The sequence below is a fragment of the Lygodium microphyllum genome, chromosome 21 (genome assembly GCF_053477565.2).
Source record: "Lygodium microphyllum isolate KBCC chromosome 21, Lygodium_microphyllum_v1.1.10, whole genome shotgun sequence".
Lineage (NCBI taxonomy): Eukaryota > Viridiplantae > Streptophyta > Polypodiopsida > Schizaeales > Lygodiaceae > Lygodium > Lygodium microphyllum.
Genome location: NC_141155.1, coordinates 29,039,805 through 29,053,846, shown reverse-complemented (window position 1 = coordinate 29,053,846; position 14,042 = coordinate 29,039,805).

Below are 14,042 nucleotides of genomic sequence, written 5' to 3'. Positions count from 1 at the left end.
GTTGTTGACATTGGCACCTTTAAGTCTAAACAAGTAACCTAATGATTCATTGTTGATATGTTCTTGTTAAAGTGTAGTTAACGCATCCATATTCAAGGACTCAAATAATATTCCTAATTATTATCTTGAACATATCTCTACAAAATAGGCTATATCTTTGTAATAGTCTAGCTCTTTGACTCAACAAACATAAGATTTGTTGATGTTGATTATTCAACCTTAAGAGATGAGTAGGTTGTCAAGATTGTGGGAGAGAAGGAAGGAGTCTCACTTGAAGCTTTCTTGCTTGCATAATGGGGGAATACACACAAGGGTGGAGGCTGAAAACAGTTTTCCTCTTCTTAGTTGTGTAAGCCAAAAGAACTCAAGTACAAAAAAATAGAAGAACCCTATATATAGGTCTCAAACCAAACTCAACTAACTAAGGTGGTATACTAACTGAGCCACGAACTAGAGTAGATAAGGATAGCTATCATATAGCTATTATTCATGGGAGGTGTACCAACCGTGTCTGCAACTGACAAGTCGGTGACATAAATACACAACGGTCACCCTGGCGTGTGGAGCTCGATATCTCAACACTCCCCCTCGAGCTCAATCCCAATTCCTGTACACCAAGCAGGTCTCTGAACTTGCGCAGCTTCTTTGCGCCCAATGCCTTCGTGAATATGTCAGCTACCTGATCCTCTGTGCTGACATAAACTAGATCAATAAGACCTAGTAAAACCCTCTCTCGCACATAGTGATAATGCACCTCAATGTGCTTTGTTCTAGCATAATAGACTGGGTTATTTGCCAAGTGTATACTACTCATGTTGTCACAATAAATGACAACTGGCCCATCTGTAGACTGATGCATATCATAAAGTAGCTTATGCAACCAAGCTACCTCACATGCAGCCATTGCTGCACCCCTGTACTCAGCCTCTGTGCTCGACAAGGCAACTGTACGCTGTTTCTTGCTGCTCCAACTGACTGCAACACTCCCAAAAGAGAACACATATCCACTGGTAGATCGTCTATCAGAAATACTACCAGCCCAATCAGCATCAGTGTATCCATGCAACTGTATCTGAACCCCAGTCTCATAAAATAGTCCATACTGCAATGTGGACTTCACATACTTGAGCATGTGTCTAGCCGCATCTAAATGTGGTTTCCTTGGAGCTTGCATAAACTGACTTACCAATCCAACAGCATAGCTCAAATCTGGCCTGGTAATAGTCATATAAATCAAACTTCCTACTATGCGTCTGTACATAATAGGGTCTTCTAGAAGCTCACCTGCATCTACGCTCAGCTTCACATTCTGCTCCAAAGGAACTGAAATAGGCTTACAGCCTGTCATCCCATATTTGGACAGCATGTCCAATCCATACTGCCTTTGCAAGAGCTGTATCCCACTTGGTGATCTAATCACCTCAATGCCCAAGAAATAACGCAGCTCTCCCAAATCCTTCATCTCAAACTTTTGCTTCAATAGCATTTTCACATGAAGGATATCTTCATCACTGTCACCTGTCATAATCAAATCATCAACATAAATGACAAGTAGCATAATACCTTTCTCTGTTTTTCTCACACAAAGTGAGAAATTTGCCTTGGAAATCTGAAAGCCAATAGTGACAAGATACTGTCCTATCTTGTCAGACCATGCTCTAGGTGCTTGCTTCAAGCCATACAAGGCTTTCTTCAACCTGTAAATAAACTCAGGATGAACATCATGCACATAACCTGGTGGCTGCTCCATATAGATCTCTTCTTGCAAATCACCATGCAAGAAGGCATTCTTTACATCCATCTGATGTAAAGACCATCCCTTTGATGCAGCCATAGCAATGACTGCTCTTACGGTTGCCATCCTTGCAACCGGACTGAATGTTTCTTCATAGTCAATGCCATATGTTTGTGCATACCCCTTGACTACTAATCTTGCCTTGTATCTGTTCACAAAACCATCTACATTGTGCTTCACCTTATAAACCACTTACAGCCAATTGCATTTTTACCTTTAGGCAAAGGTACCAATTTCCATGTAGCATTTGCTTCCAAGGCATCCATTTCTTCATCCATGGCTTTCTCCCATTTTTCTTTTCCCATGGCTTGCTCAAAAGAAGTGGGTTCTGGTTCCTGTATCACTTTGACCATATATGCATAGTGAATGGCTGTAAATCCATCATATTTCAGCCTATCCACAGGATACCTAGCTCTCGTAGACCTGCGCAAAGTAGGTTCACTCCCAGGTGCTCTCAAAACATCCCTGGTCTTCCTTACTCCAGGTGTAACAATAGAAGGAATACCCAACTCATCATCAATGCTCTGTTTTGAGCCACTGGATTCACCATCCACATAAGAGTGACCTGCATTCACATCAAACATGGGCTGATCAACCTTCTCTTTTCCTTTTCGTGATACTTGCATACCACTATCTGCATTGCTTTGAGAAGATTCTCCTGATCTCAATCTGCCTGTCCATGGCGAAGAATGTGAACCACTGCTAGAGGACGCTCCAGGTCCACTAATATTTTGTGACTGCTGCTGTGAATTCTGTGCAGCATTACCATTTTGTGCATCTACATCATCAATCACATTTACTGGTTTATACCAGCTACTTATCTCATCAAAAACAACATCTCTACTCACTGTAAACTTACGAGTAGAAGGGTTATAGCATCTATACCCTTTTTGCTGCAGAGAGTAACCAATAAATATGCACTTCTCAGCTTTTGGATCCAACTTGGATCTCAACTCATCTGGCACATGTACATAGGCAATGCAACCAAAAAATTTCAAATGAGAAATATCTGGTTTCCTACCAGTATACCTCTCCTCTGGAGTCATTCCATGTATTTCAAATGAGAATTGTTACTATATGTGGTTTAACCAAGGAGATCCGATCTATGTGTTAGGGGCGATTGGTTCACGTCCTGCTTTGTCATGCCCAAAATAGTAGTTTGTAATGTGGCTAACTCCATTCTTTTGCACTATCTTATTAGTTTCCTTCTCTTGTTTTCTGACTCGTTAATTGCAAAGGCAATCAACAATGAACTCCTTTCCATGCCTCCTTTTGTGAAACACACACAAGTTAGCACATGTCTAAATGAACTGGGTTGATTTTGTGAGTTTCAAAACTTTTGCAAGATTTTTTTCTCTATCGACAACCTATGGCCAATAAACGAATACATCTAGGTGTCTTGAGGCTTCAATGATATCAACCTTTACCATCCCATTAGATGACTATGTGTGAAAGCCATGCTAAATAGTAGCTTGCGTTTTGTGTGTTTTAAAAAGGAGCGATGGGAAGGTGCTCTTACCTATTTTCATATACAAATGTGAAGCACCAGCTACCACAAATGTGGAGAAGCCCACAAGAGATACACCAATGTTGAGCTAGTGAGCTGGATGAACTCATGAATCATAATAAAGAACTACTAATCCTTTACCCTCATTGCTACAAGTGTTAAAATGCTGAGCTATTCAAAAAAGAGAGTGAAGACCAAAATGCTACTCCCCATCTTCTTTATTTCATAACATATAAATAGTGGTTAGCCATAATCATTGGGCTTCTTAGGTTGCTTCAATGGCTAATTCAATTAGCATGGGTGGGATTGGCTAGATCTCAAGGGCGTCCACATGGATCAGCATGCACACAATTAGGGAGGTCAATTGAAGCAAAGGGTCAATGGGTCACATCCCCTATCGACGTAGCCAACGAATTGAATACACATCTAACTCCTTCCCATATGTAAACTGGCACAGTGGATCGTAGATCTTGGGTGCAATCCATGGCCTTCTTTATCTTTCTAGCACTCCTTTTTGTCTACGCTCATCTATAATGTACATGGGCTCATCTAGCCCCACACATTGCTAGTTAAGGGATGGTCTTGTCATGTCAAAAATAAGCATTAGGTCCCCCCAATCTATGATACCAGCCCTTCAATGGGGATTTATCTCTAGTGCAGTCCAATCCCATAATATTAGCATGAAAATTTGAATGGATGAAATCTCCTCTGCCATCTCCTCTACAACATTGGGCACCGTGTTAGGACCATGTCAGAATCCCATTGATGGCTTATATAAGTGCTGGATTATTTTTCTATGTTTACATTCCTAAAAAGGGCCCCACATAAATATATCATTCAATGTACCACCATTGAAGAAGGGGAAGACTATAACCCAAAGGGGCTCAAAAAGTAAAGGCAATGCATTGTACAATTGATGCATTAACCTTTTGCATCCCATGCTCCACTTGAAATTTCTATAGTTTGGCAGTATTGGAGCCCTTGTACATTTTAGTGCAATATTTTAAATCTAAGAAAAAATAACTAATATTATCTATAGTAGCTTTAACACACTGTCCAAAGGCACCTTGGCCAATAACTCTCCCTAGCTTGATAGCGTCAAAGGAAATGCCAATTGTTGGTGCACATTGGTGATTCCTCAATGTGTGCAATAAAGTTTATGACTATTGATAGATTACCTTGCTTCTGGTGGAACCAAAACTACGACTTGCACCTATGGTGGTCTTAAGACGCTTTGGCAAAAAAATTTCAATAGACAAGTCCTTTGGCCTCTTTGAATGCACCAACTTCTCTCTCCACTTCATGTTCCATAAGGCTAACTTCTCTTTCAATATATAGATGTTGGAACTAACTCTTTGAGATATTCTAACACATTGGGTGCATTTCCAAGCATTGTGTGACAAAGATGCAAATTCTTCTCACGTTAGGGCCAAAAACGCTTCAAAAATGGCACTTGTAAGAAAGTGATTAAGTTACTAATTAGTTGAGGTTTAGGAAGAATAAAACCTCTAAATTTGGTTGTCTAGATGTGATTAATGAGAGAATATTTGGTTCATTGAAGAGGTCGGCCATTAATTGCCCTCATCTTTTAATCCAGGTCAGGGGTCACCTTTTCGGCCGTTTTTGTCTTGGAACTCGAGAGATTTTGTATTTTCGAGATTTTCATATGAACTTCGCATTTGTTTACTCTCGCGTTTTCTTTCTACACACTATTCTCTTTTGCCATTCTTTTTGTTGCACTTGCTTCCTATCACTGTGAGATTCTTGCTCTGTTCATTTGCTAGAATGTCTAGCAATACTACTTCAAATAATACAAGCGCAAGTACACGTAAATACAAGCTAACTATTCAGCTAGATCCGATTTACACATCTTGGAGAAGTATACATCATCGAGTATTCATAGATGAGATTGAAGCCAACAGGTTGCGAACACAAGGAATGAAGTATATAGATTTGTGGGTGGACGGTATTATTTATCCCAGGGATCCTTCTACAAGTAAACCACCTCCTTTTTTCAATGTCCATGACTATATAAGATATGCTGGAGAAGGTTACAATGGAATGCTTTGCTACTGTATAAGGTTATACTCTGCATCTTACACATATATAGCTCAAATGCACGAAATGAAAAAAGCACTAAAAACTACACAAACAAATATTTTAGAGTTGACAAGTCAGATTGATATTTTGAAAAATGTTAACAAGTCATTGCAGGATAAGCTAACACGCTTGAGAGAAACTCCAGTAGGATTTAGAGAGAGGAAGAGACCATTAAAAAATATAACCAGCTTGTGTGAGAGAGCAAAGAAAAGGAGACTAAATCTTACAAAGAAATATGTCTCTAACATATTAGGCATCAATATCCAAGAGAATGAGGAAAGAATCAAACTTTTGAAGGAAACCATGAATAAGAAAGATATTTTGAGGATTCTCAATTCACCCGAAAATGCGGATTTGAGAGGTCCAACTCTCAAAGAGTTAGTGAAGGACTTAAAAGGCACGGTGAAAGCAAATGAAATTGTAGAGACATGTGATATTGTGGGTATAAGTCGAAAAGGTTATCGTGCTATCTCTGGATTATGGTTTAAAAATCTTAAACGCAATAGGATAACTATATTTGGATTGCCCCGAGCCCTTGCAGTTTTGACTGCAAGAATTGCCATGAATCGCAAGATTCCACATGTATTTGGAGATTACATTCACATCGAAAGGTCTATGTCCTATGAAAAAAAAAAGGCAATTTTTTATTACAATGCGTTTAACAATATATGGGTGGATCTAAAAAAGGTGCAAATTGCAATGGTTCACATGTATAAAATCATAGTAGAAGAAAGTTATGGTGTTCTAAAGTTTGCCTTGAAGTTGGATGAAGCACAGATTCAAAAGGAACAGAAGATGTAAAGAATTAGCATTTGCCTCATGAATATGGCATTGGACCATAGCAATGGTGAGGGCCAAGCTCCATTGCATAAGATCCAATCCAAGATGGAGATTTGGTGGATTGGTGCAGCCTAGGTACCAATTGAAAATCATCAAACGTTGAAATGGTTGTTCAACCATACAGGTATTCCAAATATGATTAAGTCTCAAAGTGAAGGCGAAATGTTGGTAGTTGATGGGGTTGGTAATTTTAATGTGGAATGGCATATGAGTGCTGATTTAAAAACTATCAAATGTATGCTTGGAATATGTAATGGTGCAAATGCAAAATATCCTTGCATTTATTGCATGGAAAGTATTGGATCCAAAGATTGGAGTAGTTTGCGACCAGTAAGAAGAGCCGCAAATAGAGACTCTATAGATTTAAGTAAATTTAAAAACATAGAAGACATCTGGGATCCCATTGTTTCAATCTCTCTTAAGAATGTTCATATTTGTACTTTGCATGTAGAGATTAGAATAATCGATAAGCTTCTCAGGTTGCATCTTGACTACACATATTCCATTAAGCCATTATCTTTATCAGATGAGTGTATTAATAAATGCGAGGCATTACTATTGAAAATGGGATTTCATGGGGGCCAAGTTCACTTGAGAAAGGATCCAATACTTTCAGGAAAAACAAGAGATATCTTGGCTGATGTCTCTATGGGAGGCTCAAAAGCTAGACGATTCTTAGGAAACCATTCAAGAAAGCAGGTGAATGCGGCTTGGGAGTGTTGGAGAGAGCTATGTGAGATCACATCAAATGTTGCAAGCACGCCGAGGCTTGCGTTTCTTAGAATGGAGGTCTAGATACACCTTCATGTTTTTCTGAAACTCCTCAGGCAACCTAAGACAACATATACATATGCGGAAGAGTTCAAAAGATAAATCACAAAGCTTGTTCAGGCGATAAAAGAGGCATGGGGAGAAAAAGATATCACTTTTTATATGGTAAAGTAGCAATTATTTAATATGGGCTTATTTTGACAAGTTTTTCAATTGGTATAAAATTAGTGTTACTTTGTATTGCAGCATATTCCTCATATTCATGGACCTTACTTTGTGGAGGAGCATGGCCCCTTAGCAACTTATAGTAACCAAGGCATGGAAAAATCCCACTATCAAGCACGCACAAGTTATTTTCGAAGCACAAGGCATGGGGGAGGAGTTACAAAAAGCAATGCTTTGGAGGACCTATTCAATTGGTTTTTTCGACGACAACTTCAAAGAATGCAGATAAAAGACGGCAATGACACATGAGCAATCGCACTTTTATATATAAGAAAGAATATATACAAAGCTAGTTTTCCAAAACTCTCACATTCTCTTCCTCCTCAGGAATCTTTCCTCTATAACGTAGAAATTTTTTTCTCTTGTAGCCATCTATAGATTTTACATCAGTTCGGTTGGCAGCCAAGGCGTAGGATGTGAACGCCAAAAAGTATCCTGCTCTAGAAGCAGAGTAACCTGGACCGTAGCCAAAAATCCTAATTGCTGCAGTTCAACTTAGCCAGGATACCTTCGTTCTTTGTAAATTTTCTGTTTTGAAGCAAGCCACGAAGATATGGAGGGGTACAAACCATGATAAACGCATTCTTCTTGAGATCCTTCCAGCTGTCATGGACTTTTTAATATCCTAAGATATTTTGAATTTGAAACTCTGCACCGTTACCTTGTTAGGAATCTCCCAGTTTAGAGATGAAAGACTTGGCAATGGCAAATCTTCGATATTCCCATACCTATCCGCTTTAGAGGGAACCACATACTATGCATAATATATAAAAACCTTGCATTCACTAAAAAAAGACATTGTTTGATCGGCATAAATAATGTCTACCAATACCTTATGAATGGCATGGAAAGTCCCACTTAGGCTTTCCACAGGTTGCCATTCAATACTTGTTGACGGAAAGATATCTACAATGATGAACCGTTTGTTAGAACTTGCATAAATGGAAAAGAATTATATACGTTATTCAACTAATAACTTACAATGTGTTTGTTGGGGAACACATTCGTTTGGAGGCAAGTGCATATCCTTGGCCATGTAAACATGTTGCACCTTGACAAACTAGCCTTCGGGCATAATTTTGAAGGCAATGATACGCCCCTTCCAGTGATGTTTTATATCATCTTATTTTCTTCTTTTCACCTTATGAGAGCCCTTGCAAGATGGCAGCATGGTAACCCAATTGTTTACGGCAACGGTTTTGGGCTCCCAATTTCCATCTGCTCCTTGGCTATAGACTGTGCAAGAGTGTATTAAACGAGAAGGGCGCCTGGAGAAGCCATAAAAAGAATGAAAGCGCAAAGAAAGAAGCTCAAAGAGGGGTGAATGAACTAAAAAGTAGTGCCAAGAACACAAATGAGTATGTATTGGGCGCCAAAAACAATATTGAAAGATCTCCCGACTTTCAAAAAACTCATTATTAATTTCATCACATCTCTGTCCCGTATTTTGTCAGATTTGTAAGTAAATAACGTCTTTGGGACTCCAAAACATATCAGACTTTAGGGGTTTTGGCTAAAAAAGAAGAGAGAATCACGAAATGGACTCCACTATCTCTAAAAAAGAGGAGACAAGAATACCATATTCTTGCACACGTGGCGAACTCTCTTTGGCCCTTTCCTTAATCCCATGATTAACAAAAGTGCATTTTTTGAAGCGTTTTTGGCCTAATGGGATCCTAGAGCATATCAGTGATGACAATGTGTGAAAGCCCTTGCCGTTGCAACATTGTACGCATGGTTGCACATGCCCAATCATAGAAGTTGAAAAGGCAACATCGTTCCTATTGATAAGGGATATTTTCTCTTCTATGCATGATGATATATCCTCTATTAAGCAAATTCAAAGTGTAACGTGTCCACTAGTATCATCCAGGACACGTCTTAGCAGTCGATCGAAAAGGATGTCTACAAAACTCCACCCGGCGCTCCCATGGAATGTTACGGGGTTTGTGATCTAGGGATTTCCGCATTTGGCATGTAGAGGAAGTATTCCGGCCGTTCCCACTTAGGATCGACCTGAATTAGGGTTTTCATGATTGGTCATTTCCTAACAGCAACTAGCGTCAGACCCAAGCGAACTACTTTACACAGAAACGCCAGGTCTGAAGCGGAATCACACTGCACTTGGTTCAAGGAGAATGGAAAACGAGAGGGATGCAAAGCTCAACCTCTCTGCCATAAGACATAGTCCCATTCCGTTCCCCTAAAACAACGTAAATCGGTTCACTCATAACTCTAGGTCAACGATTTAGTTGTTCGTGTTTTTTGACGATCTTCCTACTGTCCATCGTGATTTGAGAAAAGTTCTCGGCCAACTGGGACCACCCATCCATAGGACGGACCTATGACCCATCCTCCGCACTTTCCTCGGGTTGTTTTAGTTGTTTAATTACCTAACACATTAGTCGGCAACCAGCTTCTTTAATTAATCCGTTAGGCACTGGTTCCTTCACGTAATCTTATCACTTGACATAGAAAAACAAAATCAGACAAGTTCATCGTTAACATGTTATCATATTTATCTTTGAAATAAAAACAGTCCAGCTCGTAGGCTTATCCACAATCCGCCCGAAGGCTATCCAGCAATCCACAGGGATCACTAGTCCAGGTTTCCACCCGTATACTAGTATGTGGGCCTCGAGATCCAATCCCGAGTCACGTTAGCCTCTTATGCAGGGCCCAGAAGGCAAGGGATTTATGGCCAGAGCCTCCCCTGGCACCTAAGCATCCTCCTGCTCCAAGTAGTGCTCAACGGAGAGACCTCTCGCGGCGGGTCCGATCCACTATCCCGGCGATGTCAACAACCCTCTTGCTTAGGGTCAAGCAGGCAATCGGGGGTAACTGAAGCTGCCTCTCCCTTCAGGACTTCAACCTGAAGTATAGATATCCATTTATCTTTTAATTCATTGATCAAACAAAGCCAAACAGTGCTCTAAAATCTATAGCAAGCACAAACATTTCCATTCATCGTTTTGGTTGTTGGAAAACTACTAAGGAATTAATCCTTCCTTTCGAATGCAACCAGCACTCGATCCGGGATGACTTGCAACTTGGCAAGATCCCCTATATCCTGCGTTAGAGCGTACCCTATTAACTCAACTTGGTCAAACCTTAAGTTCATTGGGTACTTCAGTTTATTGGCTGGTCTTTAGTTTCCAATCAATCTTCTTTACTTAAAAAAAAAGATGCGTAAGGACATGCCAACTTCGTTGCGAGAACTTGGCAATTCCCTTGTGATCCAATCACAAGATTATATGACTCTACACTTGTTGCGCAAGTGCTGCATCGAACTATGAGACTATGGATTCACGAAACAATCTGTTTGAGGTTCTTTAAGCTAACGTCATTAGACCTAGGGTTTCCAAGCTTCATCTTTGTAAGATTCTCAGGGACAAACCCTAGTTCCTTTTACGATTACAATTCACTATCCCTATATTTAGTGAATGTGGGCAAGTATTTAAGGTATAGGCATTTCTTGGAATTAACTTATTCCGAACGAGTATTCCGCGGCTTAGGTGTTTTAGGTTTTATGCGAATTTGGTTAACTCTAGAAGATAATTTCGAGATTACTTCCACATGATTTGTTGACTATGCATAAATTGATTTTTCAATCCTAAACTTTATTTATTTGAGGTTAGGTTAATTCCAAATAATCTTCCTACACTTTGCGGACAAAATTCATGCTAAACAAGCAACCTTTTACTTAATAATTTATGTTGTTGGACAAATGATATTTTCCTAGAGTTTATGCATCATAAGAATCATTTTATGCTTACACTTTCCATGATGATTCATTGCAAAGAGGATATGGATTAATAGTACTAGATGCAGTTTATAATTCTAGGCTTACTCGAAGTATACTATTTCAATGGATAATAATCTAATCTTATAATTCATTTCAATGCATAAGCTATTTGCTAGAAATACTTTTATGATTTCTTAATTCGCATGTTTCATTTAAACGTATTGATGACTAAGTTCCTTCGTCATGTACAACTAGGACGAGAATTTATCCTATTTCTAACAGTGAACCTTGCATGATTGAATTACAACAATATCAAATAAAAATTAGGAAGGAAAACCTGGGTTTGGGGTGAGATATCCACATGGATACCGGGAGATGACCCTCCGCTTATTGTCACATCCTCCCCCACGCTATTGCAGCGGCGTACATAGCCTCTACAAAGAGACCCTCAGCTGCGAGCAGCTAGCCCATTGTAGTGCTTCTTGGTGCATTAAGGGCAATGCCAAAAACCTGGAGCTTCAGCAAGGCCATACCAGCTCTCTTCTTGGCCAGTGGGGTGTCAAGCTTGGCTGTAGTATCTCCACCTCCACCTGTTCCATGAAGCTCGCTCTGTAGTTCCACTCGGAATCCCTCTCGTAGGCCTCCGAACCGGACCAGTAGTCCACTTTGCTACATGCCACTCTCGGGAAATATCTAAGGCCTACTAGCTCTGAAAGAATGACAAGAAGCAACTCTTCTACCATAGCACTGGGTGTGAAGGTGTGCTAGACCTATATAGCAATAGCACTAGTGTTGGAGGCTATTGCTATAGTGTAGGACCAAACCAATGATAGCTCTAGGCATTGGCATACTCAGTGCATTGATCTATCCCCCATTGATCTGGCCTTCCATGTGGTCTTAGCTGGAATATTAAAAAGCCTCTACTAAAATATCTCCTTTCACAGTGCTTCTCTATAAACCTCTTTCACACTCGTATTCTCAAACCGTTTCCATCCATGCCTTCTTCCCACTGCTTTCTATCCCGAACTCATTTCTTAAATCACTTTAAAAGGTGTTTTCATGTGAAGGTACAAAAGGAATAAGAGTGATCTAATACACTTGTTTTCTTGATCTTTCACAATTCCTACGAACACTTGATTGAAAAACCAAGTTTTCATTATCCTCTTTAATTCCCACAAAGCACTCTATAAAGATATTAGATGCTGCCATTGAGCGGAAAAAAATCTGTAAGACCTTCTTGCACTTTAAATGATTTGCCTACACCATGCTGAAATGTCCAATGCCATGTCAAGCCATGTACTCCAAAACTAAGAGCTACACAACGAGAAATGTGTTCATCATGCATGCCCAAAACGATGGCAATGACTCAAAAGCCACCAGAATCCTAAATTCTATGTATCCCAAGATTTATGTAATAGTTCAATAAGTCATGTCCAGTAAGAGCAATGTACTTATTTGTATCCATCTAAAACTCACTGAGAAAAAGAACCTCACAAAGAAGACTAGAACACAAGTTAAATATGAAGAGCATGAAAAAAACAAGACCACGAATATTATGAAGAACAAGAAGATTTAAGACATCATCGAAGGGTACCAAAGAAGCACAAGGAAAATGAAGATAAAGAAATTCCCGTTGTTGACAACAAAGATTTTTCGATAGTGGATCCTTATTTTCCGTAATGGATTTTGTTTCCCATAGTGGATGTAAAATCCCTAGCAACAATGCAAAGTCTCAAGCCTTAACTTGACTAGGCTACCAAAGAGCTACTCTCCTACTCTATGTCTGTATGCAGGGGGGAAAGACAAAAAGGGTAGAGACTCATCATTTGAGGGGGGCTGTTGAGAATAGCAAATGATACTTGCCCATAGAGGCTAGATGTATACCCTAAAGAGGCTAGAAGATAGACAAATATGCTCTAGGAAGAGGGTTTAGAATCCCATATGCACAGTGAGGACTGTGGTACTATCCAAAAGCTATATAAGCATGTACTTGATAGTCATTTCAATATATGGTACTTTTCAGTTTGAGTCACTCAAGATTGTGCTTATGAGTCCAAGCTAATCTATCTTGGAGCCTAATTCAATTGAGTTACAATTTCTAATTCTGATAATGTATCATGTGTTTGACTTGGGTCCACCATAGCCAATCTAGTTCGAGGTCTATGTTTCTCAACATGGTATCAAAGCCATGGCTGAGCTAGGTAGCTTATGGTGTGTTTTTGTCTTCGTTGCAAGCTCTACAATCTTTGAGCCTATTTCTATTCCAATCTCTCAAGAAACTCAACATCCATTGGTGTGTAGGAGGTAAAGGAGCTCCAAGAAGGAGGTGTTGCAGCGCAGCCATTGAAGGCTAGTTCACAATTCATGTTGGTGTCCCCTTGAGGGTAGCTATGGGCCTGCTTAAGAAAGGGGGTTGCTTGTCCAAAGAAACAAGGGGTCTACTTTATGGTTTTGAGATCGATAGAGAAGAGAAGAAGAAGTGGATAAAGCAACAAGTCATTTGGTAGTGCTTCAGCTTGAAAATTTTGGTTTTTTCACAGTAGCAAATCTGAGAGTCATTACTCAGAGAAGCCACAACTAACAAAGAACATTGTGAAGTAGGTTTTGAGTTAGAGAGAGGAGTGAAGAGAGCCTTGAAGGTCTATACTTCATAGCTTATTGTCACATCCTCCCCTAGGCTATTGTAGCGGCGTACATAGCCTCTACAAAGAGACCCTCGGTTGGTAGCAGCTAGCCCACTGTAGTGCTTCTTAGTGCATTAACGACAATGCCAAAAACCTGGGGCTCCGACAAGGCCATACTAGCTCCCTTCTTGGCCAGTGGGGTGTCAAGCTTGGTTGTAGTATCTCCACCTCCACCTATTCGGTGAAGCTCGCTCTGTAGTTCCACTCGGACTTCCTCTCGTAGGCCTCCGAACCGGACCAGCAGTCCACTTTGCTACACGCCACTCTCGGGAAATATCTAAGGCCTACTAGCTCTGAAAGAATGACAAGAAGCAACTCTTCTACCATAGCACTGGGTGTGAAGGTGTGCTAGACCTATATAGCAATAGCACTAGT